The sequence below is a fragment of the Ochotona princeps genome, chromosome 11 (genome assembly GCF_030435755.1).
Source record: "Ochotona princeps isolate mOchPri1 chromosome 11, mOchPri1.hap1, whole genome shotgun sequence".
Classification (NCBI taxonomy): domain Eukaryota; kingdom Metazoa; phylum Chordata; class Mammalia; order Lagomorpha; family Ochotonidae; genus Ochotona; species Ochotona princeps.
Window position 1 is genome coordinate 4,688,063 of NC_080842.1, and position 11,848 is coordinate 4,699,910.

An 11,848-nucleotide genomic window follows, 5' to 3' on the forward strand; every position below is an offset into this window, starting at 1 on the left:
GGTCTGCTGGAGTCTCACCCCTCCTGGAGGGAGCGTGAGGAAGAGGAGGCCCGGGGGGCCCGCATCCCCCAGCTGCAGCTCCGCAGGCACGGCACAGGGAGGCGAAGGTCTCTGCTCCATCGCCTCAGGTTCTGAAGAGGAACTACAAGGTGTTTTGATGCCACTCGCGAGGCTCGGTGTAGTGCTGCCCCCTGCCGGAAGGGATGGTCAAGGCAAAGGAGGTAGTCCTGCTCTCAGAAACCCACGTGCTGAAGATGCTCCCAGGCTGTCTGGAGGTTACACCAGCGAACCCTCACTTCTCGAGATGAACGCTCCAGAAGTCCCTTCCTGGACAGGAAAGACTAGAATTGTGCTCAGTGAACGCTCCGTCCTCCCAAGATCTGGCTTGGCGTCCTCGTTTCTGCCAAACACACACCCAACACGTGGCTGTGCTGTCGTGAGCCCTTCAACGTGGCCCTCCGGTCGGCAGCCGCCAGCCAGCGCTGTCCACCAAAGAACTCCCACCAGCAACAAAGTTTAAGCCTTGTGCTCTTTTTCAAAACATTTAACTAAATTTTATTTGACTGGAAGAATTACGATATGGAGGGAATCAGAGACAGAGATCTTACATCCATTGGTTCACTCCCTGAATGGCCACGAAGGCTGAACTGGGCTGATCCGAAGTCAGGAGCTTCTTCCAGGTCTCTTATGTGGATGCTGGGGCCCAAGAATTTGGGTCATCCTCCGTTGGTTTTCCTAGCCAAGAACAGGGAGCTGAATGGGAAGTGGAGTAGCCAGGGCTCGAACCTGTGCCCGCATGGGATGCTGGTGCCCCAGACCTCTGTCAAATCACAGCACCATCCCTGTGGATTCTTTCTAACTTGCGCTTCCACCGTTAAACTGCACTGAAATGTTTTCTAATTCTTTCAAGTCAAATAAATCTTGGACCCGGTGCAGTAGCCTAGTCTTCGCCCTGCATGCACTGGGATCCCTTATGGGTGCCAGTTTGTGTCCTGGCTGCTCTACTTCCTTCTAGCTCCCTGCTTACTGCCTGGGAAAGCAGTTGAGGACAGCCCAAAACCTTGGGACCTTGCACCCATGTGGGAGACCTGGAGGGGGCTCCTAGTTCCTGGTTTCAGATCGGCTCAACTCTAACCGTTGCGGCCAGTTGGGGAATGAACCAGTGGATGGAAGATCTTTGTCTCTCCTCTCTGTAAATCTGATTTTCCAGTAAAAAGAAAGGATATGGGGATGTGTGGGAGGGAGGGAGGACTGCTGTGGGAGTATGTTGTAGGTAAGGAATGATTTGTATGAGTCTGGGGGACTTCCGCAGGTAAGCAAGGGGCTGAGCCTGAGCAGTTCGGAAGGGGCAAGCTGCAGGTCCTTTCTGGATCAGACCTATGCGCTCACCCACATGGGAGCCCTGAGCTGGGCTATTTGCATTATTACTGCTGACCTTCACCCACCGGAGCACACTAAAGCTGGAGCTGAGGGCCTACTTGGCAGCACCCACCAGTGAGTGTTAGAACAGGGCACAGGTAATGTTAGCCTGGGCCATGACACTAACCAGCACACAAGAGAACCAGGACTGCGGGAAGATTCTGTGGGGGCTATGAGGACTGACCCCTATAGAACTGACATACCAGCTGGTTTGCTCAAGAGCTGGGGGCAGTGACAAACTGAGCTACACATGACCATGGAACCCCAAGACACTCATGGGTAATGGCGTTGAGAACAGCTAGGTTGGTCCAGGCTGCAGCAACTGTAGGTACACCCAAGAATAGGGTATGGAGTGGGCCAAGCCTCGACATTCACCAGCACACACAGAAGCCAAGACAGAGGGGGCAGACGATGGGTAAGGACCTAGCACCCACTGGCACACATGAGATGTGGGTTTGGGAGTGGGCCCGGTGGGGAAATTTGGGGATCTCCCGTGGTGGGCTCCTGCTGGTGAGCTTGAGATTGAGGCCTGGGTGTCGGTCAGGCCGGGCAAGGCAATTCCACTTGTCAGCAAGTGTGTGGGTTGGTTCTGGAGTGGGACAGACTGGTCAGGGCCAGGCCAAACGTTAACACCCTGGCATGTGGAGGAGCTGATATGGAATGTGAGCCATGTTGGTCTAGGCTGTCACACCTACTGGTCTACAAGAAAGCCAGGGACAGGGGCAGATTGGGCAAAGCCAGGCTGCAACACCCACCAGCGAGAGTTGGGACTAGGAGCTGGCTGGGATAGGCCAGGGGGCAGCATCCAATGGCAAAGGCCAACCCGGGGGATGGGCTAGGCTGGGCTGGGTCAGAGCAACCACTGGCGTGCACAAAATCCATGGCAGGGAGTGGGCCTGGCCAGGGAGTTAAAGGGGTGCCTAGGATGGGTTGTGGTTCCCTCTGATGGGCGTGAGAACAAGAATAGGGGTAGTAATTTGGTGTGGGTGTGTACTGGGTATGAGGTATGCCAAACGGGCTAGACTTCGGCAACCACTGGTGCTTATGAGAGCCAGGGTGGGTGTAGGATGTGCTGGGTTAGGACTCAACACCCGCTGAACCACATGAGAGTTGGGACTGGGGTGGAATAGGCAGGGCTGGGCAATGGCACCGAACAGTAATAACCAGGCTAGGTGTGGGATGGTTGGGTAAGGCTGCTGTTCCTTCCAGGACAGGGGCTGGGTCAAGTCAAGCTGGGCATGTGTGTGAGATCTGCCACTGGGAGGTAAGAGGAGCTTGAGGAACTTCTTTTCAGGATGCAGTCCCTGTAGGAACCAGTCAAGACCAGGCCAGGTTATAGTACCTGCTGGCAAACATGTGGCTCAGGTCTGGGGATGGGCCAGGTTGAGCCAGTTTACAGCACCCACTGGCATATCTGAGAACGAGGGCAGGGTACAGGACAGAGTTGGGCTGCAACACCAGCCAGTTCACATTAGGGCCGAGACAGGGCAGCCAGGCTGGCCTAGGCTGTGGCACCCACCAGCATGAGCTGGAAATTGGGGCAGGCCAGGCTGGGCCAGGCTACAACACCTGCCGGCAAATACCAAGGTGAGGAGAGCTATTACAGATTGAGTCGCAGAACCCACCAGTACACACAACACTCAGGGAGGAGATGAGCCTGGTAGGGGGACTGCAGGGGTTCCACTGCTGGGCCACTGGGCCCACTGATGAGGTGAAAACTGGGATGGTTGGGCCTGGCATGGTGGCCTAGTGGTTAAGGTCCTTGCCTTGAGTATGCTGGGATCCCATTTAGGCACTGGTTCTAATCCCGGCAGCCCCACTTCTCATCCAGCTCCCTGCTTGTGGCCTGGGAAAGCAGTGGAGGATGGCCTAAAACCTTGGGACCCTGCACCTGTGGGAGAATCAGAGGAAGCTCCTGGCTTCTGACTTCAGATCGGCACAGCTCCGGCTTTTGTAGCCACTTGGGGAGTGAAGCATTGGATGGAAGATCTTCCTCTGTATATCTGATTTCCCAATATAAATAAATAAATCTTAAAAAAAAAAAAAAAAAGAAAGAAAAAGAAAACTGGGATGGGAGCAGAACAGGCTGGATAGGGCCACAACACCCATTGGCCTGCATGTGAGCTGGGCTGGGGTAGAGCCAGGCTAGGCTGATTATCCACTGGTGTATGCATGACCCAAAGTAAGTGCAGGCTGGTTGGGCTTTGCTGCAGCATCAGCTGGCAAGTGCTAGGAAGAGACTGTAGAACCACCTGGAAAGTGCAATGCAAGATCTGGACCTGGTAGTGGGCATAGTAGGAAACTGCGGGCACCTTTCTGATGGGCTGCAGCTTCCACTGGTGAGCATGAGAACCAGGGCTGGGGGTGGACCTGGCTAGACAGGCGGTGGCACCTGCCAGCGTAAGTGTGGGCTAGATAGGGGGTCAGTTAGGTTGAACTAGGTTGTAGCACCTCTTGGTGTGTACAAAATCTGAATCGGATCTGGGACAGACTGGACCAGTCTGCTGCACACACTGGCATACGCAGGTACCAGGGCTGGGGGAAGGCCTGGCGGGGGTTATTGGGGGGCCAGTCTGACTGGGCTGCAGTTTCCACTGGTATACACAAAGACTGAGTGTGTGGTGGGCAGGGATGGGCTGGGTCGCAGCATTCTTTGGTTTGCATAAAAGATGGGGCTGGAGACAAAACTGACCCAACTGCAACCACCAGTGTGTATGTAGGTTGATGTGGGTGACAGATGAAGCCAGAACCTGTGCTGGCACACTTGCATCAGGTCTGGGGTCAGCTCAAACTAGGTTTCTTTTGGGAACCCCCAACTGAACCTCTGGACTCAGAATCTGTGGTCTGACTGTGGAGTTTATTTTTCAGAACTGGGCCTCCTCAGGTGTTAAGATGGAGCAGTGGACAGCATGCCCAAATACACATGGAGGCTATGGGACCTGCAGAGGACACCTAGCAGAGGATGGAGGACAGAACAAATTAGACAGCTCTCCCAGTCAAGCATCTGGAAGAAAGAATGGAGACTCTTTTGGACTACATCAGCCAATGGACCTTAGTATTTCCTCAACTTTGGAGCAATGAAAGTAACGCCATTTCAGAACCTGAGGATGACATTGAGTGGCCATTCCCCATCCCCGGGTACTGATAGTCAGGATGCTGGATACAGCTTCTCCCCCAGATCCAGGAAGAAACAGAAAATTGGAAATAATCATCTCATGCACTTTTCCCTAACCCTTGAGCCTTCCCACCCTCACGGTGGTCCACATGGGCATGCATTCTTCTCAACTGTGGAAGTATTATCAAAAATAAAATATTAAATTTAAAAATATATATATTTTATTGGAAAGGAAGATTTATAGACAGAAGGAGATATAGAGAGGGAGATCTTCCAACCACTGGTTCACTCCCCAAATAACTGAAAACAGCTAGCACTGAGCCGGTCCAAAGCCAAGAGTCAGGAACTTCTTCTGGGTCTCCAGCATGGGTGTGTAGAGTCCCAAGGTTTTGGGTATTCCTCTGCTCCCAGGCCACAGGGAGGGAGCTGGATGGGAAGTGGAGCGGCTGGGACACGAACCAGCACCCATACAGAATGTCAGTTGAGCTATCGTGCTGCGTCCTCCAGGGGGTTTATAATGCACCTTTTATTCTTCCTAAGTAGACATCAGCTCCCCACAAACTGCTTCCTACATTAACTGCATCCAAAGTAGTGAAGTCCTACAGGGTAAGACAAGAGCTACAGCACTGTTCCGCACCTGTAGCTGTTCAGGGCAGAGAAGACAGCTCTGAAAAAAACAGACTAAATGAACTGGGAGTGGGAGCCGATTTTTGCTTTTGAGCATCTTATTTAAAAAGGATGTATTTATATTTTTTAAAGATTTATTTATTTTTATTGCAAAGTCAGATATACTGAGAGGAAGAGAGACAGAGAGGAAGATCTTCCATCTGTTGATTCACTCCCCAAGCGGCCACAATGGCTGGAGCTGCACTGATTCGAAGCCAGGAACCTGGAGTCAGGAGCCAGGAGCCTCTTCTGAGTCTCCCACATGGGTGCAAGGTCCCAAGGCTTTGGGCTGCCATCCACTGCTTTCCCAAGCCACAAACTGGTGAGTGCAATGGGAGGACTTCAGCCACTAGGCTACTGTGAAGGCCCTAAAAAGATCTATTTTATTGGGGTCTGATGCTGCGGAACATCTCAACCTGCCAGCATCAAGTCCCATCTGCCCCACCTCCACCCAGCTCCCCACTGAGGTGCCTGGGCAGACAGAGGATGACAGTCCCTGTACCCATGTGTACACCCAGATGGAGTTCCTGGTTCCTCACTTCACTGCAGCTACTTGGGGAGTGAATCAATAGAAGGAAGATCTCTCTCACTGTCTCTGTAACTCTACCAATAAATCAGCTTTTTTTTTTTTTGGTAGACTTACTTGGAAGGCAATGTGAAACAGGGAGAGATCTTACTCCACCTTGGGGTTCACCCCCTAAATGGCCAAAAGGGATTCACAAGAAGCTGTTCAAGTTTGTAAACAAGGAACCCGTATTACATATTTTGCGTAAAAGCTGTGTGAAGCAATGTTTCTATGGGGAGAGGTGGGAACTGCGATGTAAGTCCTAGGCCAGGGGAAGCACGGGGGCTAGGGCTTAGTGGCCTAGCAGCTAAAAGTCCTCGCCTTGGGCCCTGCACGATAGTGTAATAGTTAAAGTCCTCACCTTGCATGACTGGGATCCCATATGGGCGCCGGTTCTAATCCTGGCAGCCCCGCTTCCCATCCAGCTCCCTGCTTGTGGCCTGGGAAAGGACAGCCCAAAGCCTTGAGATCCTGCACCCACGTGGGAGACCCACAAGAAGCTCCTGGCTCAGGATCAGCTTAGCTCCAACCTTTGTGTGGTCACTTGGGGAGTGAATCATCGGATGGAAGATCTTCCCTTCTGTCTCTCCTCCTCTCTGTATATCTGACTTTGCAATAAAAATAAATAAATCTTAAAAAAAAAAAAAGTTGAAAGTGAGGCATAGAAAACAAGTGGCTTTAGCCCATCCAGTCAGCTGTGGAAATGTGCGCTCAGAGGACCGACCACAGTGGCCAAGCAGCCAGCACTAACAAAATGTCTTTCTGGAAGGCATAGTTAGGAATTTTCACCACACACACACACACACACACACACACAGCAGCCAGTCACATTGTATGTCTTTATTGAAGCCGAGAAAGATGGCTGCAGGGAACAGAGAAAAGAATAGTGCAGGAGGAGCTTGCTCTCATAGCTAGGGGGCAGGTATTGGTAGTACAGGGACACAAGGGGACTGAGCGTCAAGGCCATGGGGTGAGAATGGACTAGGAAATGAACAGGCAGTTTCCTTTTTGGGAGACTTCCCTGCTAGGGACCAGAAACTGGCTTACAAAACTTCTAAAGAGTGTAGAACTTGCAGAAGCAAAACCTAAGCAGGTACCTGAAATGACAGGTGCAGGATGGCACTGGTTCTGTCCATCTCCAGAGCTGGTTCTTGAGCCGCTCCTCCCATTCCTCCCTTGTTTTATATAAGGGAAAAGGGGCGTTGTCTCATCTTCTGTAGCTTCTTCAAGCTGACTTTGGGCGCAGCATTCTCAAGGTGATGGTCTTGCAGTAGTGCGGGAGGGATGAGAGGTTTGTAGAGGCTGATATCCTTATAAAAGAAGCTGATTGAAAGTTTAATTAGAATTTTTTTTTGCATTTGAGTATGAATAAATTTTTGAAAGTCAAGGCAAGGGGCCATAAAAAGTCCCAGGAAGAGTAGTGTTAAAGCAGAAGGGAAAGCCGGGACAACAATGGGGACCGAGTCCAGGAAAACCATGAATTGTTATTGGCTTGAGGCTATTAGAAATGAGCCTTGATGTCTAATAAGGTTCTGATATTTTGTTCAATGACGCCCAATTCATTATTGTACAAGCAATGTTCCTCTTGGAGAAACACGCAGGTGAGGAGATGGGATAGTTGTTGGGGAGCCAACGGTTAAGTTTTTTGGACTCTTGAGTAATGCTGCTGCAGTCAGCCAGGGTGCAAAGGCAAGGAGCCCAACCCAAGATAGTGACAGGCAAAAGATGGTCCAAGTTAGTGTCCTAAAGTTCCTGGAGCAAAGCCAGATTTGTCAGTAACATATAGTAGGAAAGCCTTGGTCAGGTAGATGGAGTGCTGCAGCTTGCAGAACAGCTTGTTGCAGTTTCTTAAATGGGGCACTAATGGGAGTTCAGAGGGACTTAGGGAGAGGGCTGGGTGCAGCACTCTACAGGGGGAAAACCAGAAGGGAATAGTTGGGATTCTAGAAGTAGAGGAAACCCATCATTCCTAGAAATGAGACAATTTGTTCTTGGGTGGTGGGTGAGCGGAGAGATGAAATTGTTTCCTACTTATAGTGATCGACTTTTGGGAAGGAGTGAGGAGGAACCCCAGGTATGTTACCTGGGGTGTGGATGACTGAACTTTACAGGGTGAGACTGTGGAGCCCCAGCAGGCTAAAATTGAGCAGAAAGGCACATTGCTTCTGCTGCACTGGCGAAGGGCTGCAAAAGTCATCCACAGACCGGAGAAAGAAAAAATGAGGAACAACAAATCCCAAGTGAGGGCTTGGCCAGAAAAAGGGGGCAAGTCTTGAAAAAGTTATGGGAGGACGGTCCAGGTTAACTGGGTAGAGAAATGAGAGTCTGGAACCATCCATGTCAAGCAGAGAATCTGGGGTTGGGGGTGTAGAGGCCTTGTGAAAAGGGCATCTTTGAGGTCTAAGATGATGGGCAACAGGCTCTATGGGAACAGTTGAGTAAATCACTCAAAGGCCTTGAACGAATCCAAGTTCCATTGGGCTTTATTACTGCCATAGGAGGAGTTAGTAGGGTACACAAAGCCCTTTTTCAGGTCAGAACGAATAGGCTCGAGACCTTAAAGCTTTGCAGTGAAAGAGGTGCTGGGCCTGGACAGGGAAGCGTGTGGAGTCATTGAGCTGAATTTGAACTAGTGAGAGACGGGAGGCGATAGAGGTATTTTGGGTGTCTACCAGGGAAGCGGGCAATGGCTTACCTTAGGTGTTGGAACATTTTGTAAATTGAGGATGAGATGGAGCGAAGGCGAGCCGGAGGCGAGACACGCGAGGCAAGTGAAATGGACGCTCCCAGCTTACCTAGGTCTCTCCCCAGAAGGGGAACTGGGCCGTGGGTCATGATTAAAAAAATTTATGAGAGAAGGTTTACAAATTAAAAACACATGGCAAGAGGGGATCTAGAGAGGTTTTTGGGGAGTTCCCTCCACTCAGACTACGGAGATGCATCCCCAGAACGCCCTCAGCACCGAGTATGTGGCTCTGGAGTCTAGAAAGGACACGGGCTTGTCATCCTCTGACATGGTGACCTGAGGCTCCTCCGATGTGATGAGAGTGGTCAAGCGTGGGGTCCCCGGACCCCCTCAGTCCTCTGCTGCCAGATTCAGTAGGTCAGAGTGTAAGGGGTGCCAGTCAATGGCCTCGGGCCCCTATGTACTCGAGGACAGTCAACTCCCCAGTGTCCTCTCTGACGACATTTGGGGCAGGGTCCGGGAGGTGGTCGGGGGTTAGGGCATTCTCTAGCCCAATGTCCTGCCTGGCCACATTTGAAGCAAGGACTGTGGGGATAATTTGTGGACTTCCCCACTGGAGTGGAGCCTCTTTGGCCCTCCGATTTCCTTGAGGCCCGGATGGCTTGGGTTAACAACTTTACGAGTTGTTCTTGGCCTCTCGTATCCCTTCCATGATAGACCTGAAAAGCCACCTTTAGAATCTTGGTGTGAGGGGTCAGAAGACCCTTCTCCAGCTTTCTGAGTTTATTTTGGATATCTGGCGCACTCTGTGAAAAGAAATGAGACATCAGGAGTTGCCTTCCCTCGGGCGTTTCTGGATCTACGTTGGTGTATTGAAGAAGGGCTTGTGTAAGGCGGTTAAGGAAAGCCGATGGGCTTTCCTCTTTTTCCTGAAAAACTTCTAAGAGTTTGCCATAATCTATAACTTTGTGTGAGACTGCCGCCTTTTTTAAGCCCGCCAGAACACACGTGACGAAACGATTACGTTGCTGGATTCCCCCAAGGGTGTTGTAATCCCAGTCGGGGTCCAAGTTGGGGACCGCTGCTGCCCCCAGGGGATGCGTTGGGTCAGTTTGGTGTATCTCATCGGCGTGTGCCCGTGCCTGGTCCCAGACTCGCCTTCGCTCATCGACAGAAAGTGAGGAAGTAAGAAGAGTGTAAATATCACGATAGGTTAAGCTATAGGATTGGGTGAGGGATTGGAATTCTCTAATATACGTGGTGGGATCAGATGTAAATGACCCCAATCTTTGTCGTATCTGGGAAAGATCCCCGAAGGCGAAGGGAACATGGGCAGGGGCGATTCCATCAACCCCAGGGGTCTCTCCAGGGGGGACAACAGGAGCCAATGAAGGTAGTGGGTCTGAGGAAGGGGAGGCGGATGAGGGAGTGGAGGTTTCTGATCTTGTGGCAGGGAGGCTAGGCGTAGGGAATGGAGGTTTGGATGGAGGCGCGGGTTGCGGCTGGGGGGTGAGTGGAGTGGGGGCCGAGGCTGCAGGTGGGGGAGTTGGACAGGGAGCAGGCTCCTTGGCAGGAGCAGTCACAAGAATTGAGGCTGCGGGAGGAGACACAAGTTGGTGCCAAGACTTTCTTTTTCATGGCCACAATAAAGTGAAGAGGAGAGCATGAAAGGTAGAGAGAGGGCTTTGAGTGCAGTTCAAAGAAAGCCAGAACATACGGGGTCTCCTTCCATTTATCCCAGCGTCGGCAATAGTTATCTAAGTCCTGAAGCACATCAGGGTCTAGGGAGCCATTAACAGGCCACTTGGAAGAGTTATCCAAAGGATACTGAGGCCAATCCACATTACACAAGCGTATGAGGGTATTTCGTTTAAGATAAGAGGCCAGTTGGAGGGTGTCTAAATTGGCTAGGAGGCAGCCCAAGGGAGTATTGAAAGCAATGGACGAGGTTGCAGTACCCATAGCCAAACAGGTCCCCTTTCGGCTGATGTGTAGGGGAACCAGGGCGTCCCCAAGTTTCCGTGGCCCTCACTGGGTGTCAGGGCCAGGCCAGAGCCCCAGACTAGGACAGCCCACGTCAGAAGCTGTTACTTCAGAACCCAGTACCCGGATCCTGGATTTCCTAGCAAATCTGGAACGGAAGTGAACTCCAGACACGTGAATGAATCACTCTCAGAGCCCCAGGGGCAAAGTGGCAATTCACTTAGTGTGTCCTGGATGTGGAGAGGACGCTGGAGAAGATGAGAAGGGACCTGCAGGAGCGCGGATCTGGCATTTGTGGCTAGGTAGTTTGGAACCCGGGGTGGGGGAGCAAGACAGCCAAGTCACGGCATCAAACGTTAGGGATTTCTGCCACACAGAGTGTGAGGGAGAGATGGAGCACAAGGGAGTGTGCTCTTAGTGCAGGGGGTGGGGGGAGGGGGAAAGACACAAGGGAGCAAGGGGGCAGGTGCTGGGAGTTACAGGGCTGTAAGGGATGGGGGTAAAAGTGGACTGGGGAAGCAACGGGAAGTCTCCTTTTTGGAGATTTTGTTAGGGACCAGGAACCAGCTTACAAAACTTCTACAGAACGCAGAACTTGCAGAAGCAAAATCTAAGCAGCAGGTATCTGACACGGCACCAGGTCTAAGACGGCGTCACTCCCATCATTCTTTAGAGTTGATTCTCCAGCCGCTCCTCACACGTTTCCAACAGGTAAAGGGAACGACGCAGCCAAGCCAGTGATGTCCACCGTTGCAGGGTGCGATGCGAGTGAGATACACCAGACAAGTCTAGGGTGCATTAAGGAGTCTTTATTAACCAAGCTTGGTACAGGAAATCACAAGTCCATATAATCAGAACCCTAAGAGGAACAAACCATCATTATCCTTAAGTCCATCCCTTAAGCTGAAGACCTGTGTCCCAGCAATATAAGTTATCCTAAGACACAAACAATGAACAATCTGGACACACTTACAAAGCTGCAGACATTCAATTTCCCTGGCTTATCTGCCCACATTCCACTACTGCTAAGCCTCACCTCTCCTGGAATTCTTGAAAATACACAAATTAGAATTACAAAACATCTTAGCATGAGCATCTTCACTGTCCCACCTGAGCAGTGAACAGAGGGTGAGGAATACAGACACACAGGGGCCACGCTCAGGGGCTACCTGTCCTCGGAGTCTGTCCACGGGAAGCCAGAGAGCAAGCAGGTACTGGGGAAGCAAGGAGCCTGGGTGTAGGACCAATGCAAGAACGCCAAGAGAGTGAGCTCCTCCCTATCATGGGCCTTTATAGGGGCTTGGAAAGGGAGTGGTTATGCAGCAATGCAATACCGCCCTCTCTCAGGTTCCAGGTGGTGATAGGTTATCGTCACAGGTGGGCAGGAGGGAACACCTAGGTGGGGGTGTGGCTT